The sequence below is a fragment of the Danio rerio genome, chromosome 9, assembly GCF_049306965.1.
Source record: "Danio rerio strain Tuebingen ecotype United States chromosome 9, GRCz12tu, whole genome shotgun sequence".
Lineage (NCBI taxonomy): Eukaryota > Metazoa > Chordata > Actinopteri > Cypriniformes > Danionidae > Danio > Danio rerio.
The window spans coordinates 12,781,109-12,785,309 of record NC_133184.1 but is presented as its reverse complement, the minus strand read 5'-3'; positions in this window follow the sequence as shown (position 1 = coordinate 12,785,309).

Genomic DNA, 4,201 nt, shown 5'->3' with positions numbered 1-4,201 from the left:
ACTTAACTAGGTTAATTAGTTTAACAAGGCAGGGTAGTTAGCCAAGTCAATGTATAAGGATGGTTTTTTCTGTAGACAATCAAAAAAAAATTTTGCTTAAAGGGGCTAATAATTTTGTCCTTGAAATGGTGTTTAAAAAATTAAAAACTGCTTTTATTCTTGCCCAAATAAAACAAATAAGACTTTCTTTAGAGGTTAAAAATATTATCAGACATACTGTGAAAATGTCTTTGCTCTGTTAAACATCATTTGGGAAATATTTAAAAAAGGAAAAAAAAATTAAAGAGGGGCTAATAATTCTGACTTCAACTGTATATATTATTAGATTTTGCCTTCAAACTAAGTTGTCCAGTTTGTATGTTGTCCAGTTTACCTAAACTACTACATTTTCATGACCACAATTGTGGTTAATTTCTTTCATAAAGAGTACGACTTTTCAAGTATAATGCTTAAAGGCATAATACATATTTTTTTAACCAAATATCCAAAACCACTGTAATAGTTATGTATTTATTTAGTTTGTATTTGCATGATCCCACATGTTTCGAAGAATGTTTAAAATCTAGAGAAATAAGCAGTTTTAACTAGTGACAAGGACTGTATCATCATGCTAATGGTGTCATATACATTCTCTATTTGTTTTATTTATTTTTTTTTTGTTTTTACAGAAACATTAATGCTTTAGACACAAAAGACAGTTTAATGTGTCATATTTTATTAGACTGCACAGTGCATCATTATGACAGAAAAATGAAATGTATTTAGTATCATAAAACAGATGTGATGTTCTCCATGTGATCATAACAAGAAGAATCGGAAAGAGACGACTATGCCATAATGTAAGCTCTGCTGCTTTTGGGCCTTGCCACACTCGTCTCTCGTTAGCTTCAGTTTCATTTTGCTTTATTAGATTTTAGTCTTACTGTCTTTGCACACTAAAGTCTGACCGAAATTTTTGTGTACGTTTTTTTCGATATTCGAATGCGAAAGATTCGTCATGTAAACAAACCTTGCACACTGAGTCCGATGCGTGTTTATTAATCCATCACGAAAAAACACAAAACATTTCGGAGTCAGTTTAAGCAGTGATGCTTTGTTCTTATTTTTTTCTAAAGTAGAAAAAGAAAAAGGGAATAGTCTGCATATGGGGCTCATCCAATACTGCACAGAGAGGAAGGAGAGTTCAGCTCATTATCATATTTCAGGAAATCAGTGGAATTTTGTTGCATTGCTTGTCATACGTCACACATTCACGTACGTAAACAAGTCTTGAATAGGGACCGGTAGGCTACAATAGACATTATAATAGATGGCGGCCGTGCTGATGTGTCGTAGCAACGATTTAAAAGCGAACCATGCTTTCTAAACTAATGTCTATGGGCAGTACGTCAAATGTATGGACACACATACACACAAACTCCTCTCAAAGTGCTTTTTCAGATGTGAAAAGCGGTAAAAAAAATCAAACCTGGTTTGAATTTTTTTAGAAATGGTTAAAGTTTTGGAGGCAGTGTGTCAATAAGATTCACAATGTGAGGTCAAATTTATTTTTAACGTGCAGCGAAAAGTTTGTATTCAGTGTGCAATAAACTTTACTCTTTTTCATTCTACCATGATAATAGGTTTTGAATACTTTAGCTCAAACATGAACAAGATTTCCATGATTTTACACTCCTACACCTTTGTTTGTTGTGAATATGCACCCTCTAGGGGTGAAAATGATTATCTGTGTCTTTAAACAAAACATTATTTGCACCTTGTCAGTATGGACAATGTGTCCAGTACACAACTGCAAGTGAAATTTCTCTATTCTGTACTTTATATACTTATTTATGTGGTGTTATTTTGGCATATATGTATACAAACATCTGTGTACACATAATCATGTTTTACTGCCATCTACTACCAAATCCAGCATTACATAGCTTTCCAAAAAACTGTTACCATGACACTACCAAACTATGTGTCACCTTAACATGTCAAATTACGTATTTACATTGTCAAATTCCATGCATTTTTTGAAAGACTTTTGTCCTTTACTGACTTCCATAGCAATGTAACTAAACTCTCACCTAAGTGGTCCTCTCTCATATACACTACCTGACATAATCTTGATGTTGAACAATTGTAACAGCAACAAATAATAACTTGATCATTTAGAAACGGGGCAGAAGGCAGATTTTTCTGATGAATCATCTGTTGAACTTCATCCCAATCATCACAAATACTGCAGAAGACTTACTGGAACCCACATGGACCCAAGAGTCTCACAGAAATCAGTCAAGTTTGGTGCTGCCCATTACATTAGAAAACACAGGAGAGGGCAAATTCTTCAGCAGGATAGTGCTCCTTCTCAAACTTTAGCCTTCACATCAAAGTTCCTAAAAGCAAAGAAGGTCAAGGTGCTCCAGGATTGGCCAGCCCTGTCACCAGACATGAACATTGAGCATGTCTGGGGTAAGATGGAGGAGGAGGCATTAAAGATGATTCCTATTAGCTAAGAACGCTTTCTTTGCCATTCCAGATGACTTTATTAATAAAATATTTGAGTCATGGCAGAGATGTATAGATGCAGTCCTCCACGCCCATGGGAGTCATACACAATATATATATATATATATATATATATATATATATATATATATATATATATATATATATATATATATATATATTTTTTTTTTTTTCAATGCACCATGACTTTATATTCCATACTGTACGTTATTTATGTTAAGTGACAAGACTTGTCTAAGCAAAGTCAGAACTTACTGCACTAATTAAATCAATAAAAATAAAAGAGTGATCACATTATATTTTGGCGTAATCTAGAGGCCTTTGCCTTTCATATTAGCCACTCCGCTACCAAATGATCAACTCGAAGTCAAGTTATTATTTGATTTTCCTTAAACTTAAATAGGTGACAAGACTTTTGTCCGGTAGTTTAGTCTTGGAAATTAGAATTAGAATTAATTTGTTCATCCCAAACAGTCTCTCTTGTGTATATTATGGGAAATATTGTTTCATGTTCATACAAGTTAAAAATATGAAAATGAAATTAAAATCCAGTGATCATTTTCTCATCCTCCACTTCTTCCAAACCTGTTCAAGTTTTTCTTTTTTCTGTTAAACACAAATGAAGAATGCTGGAAAGCAGTAACCATTCACTTCCATTGTATTTTTGTTCCTTCTATGAATGTCAATATCTCCTGGCTTCCAACAGTCTTCACAATATTGTTTTATGTTGAACAAGAAAGAAATTCAAAAAAGTTTAGCCAAATTGAAGAAATTTTCATAAATTTGGTAAACTATGCCATTGATGGAATTACAAAATTGATTCACATTCTCCTTCTGAACAAAATGTCTCTGTGTATGCGCAACAACTGGCCTGATTCAGCATTATACAACACCTCGTTATACTCATTTATCATCCAGATGATAATATCAACTAATCATTTTCCCCCTGCCCCTCACATTCAGCCTAAAACACCTCAGGGTTATGATAGAGCATCACAGAGCCGCTGGTGTTTATCTGCTACTGTAACTCTTTGGCTGCCCACCATGTGCTGACGGGCCCTTGAGATGTGAAGAGCCGTGGATCAGGAAAGCACTGAGTCTGATAAAGTATTTCCTGTGTGGGACACATTATCTGGCCTGCTAGCTCTGACACAGAAAGCTATCAGATGGCCCGGGTCTATAAATCAAACATACTGGCAGAGCCCTGGCACTGGGGTGGCAGATAGCATCGATGGCATAACTGTAGTGCATATGATGTGGAGGCTTTGAATTGTCCTGATGTAGGTCAGGGTCTGAATGGGTTTTGATCTTTGACTTGAGTGGAAGTAGAGCAGATCAGATGGGTTTGAGTTGATTTGGTCTACACTACTGGGAGTGAATTGTTTCTTGACTCTAGTGAGAAAATTTAACACATTACTAAGAGAATTTAACTAACTTATGAGAATTTTCAAACTTTAGTGTACCTAGTAAACATTACAATACTCCTGATTGATAATAAAACAACTTTCATAAGACAATTCTCTACCAGCACTACAAATTTACACTTTTATAAATTAACAGTTAAGACGTTTATGCCAAAAAAAGGATTTTAAAAATGGCATGGCTTTTATGTTCCATTTAAGATTTTTGATTAATTACCTAACATTAATATATCAAACTTCATTTTGATTAATTATATGCACTTCTA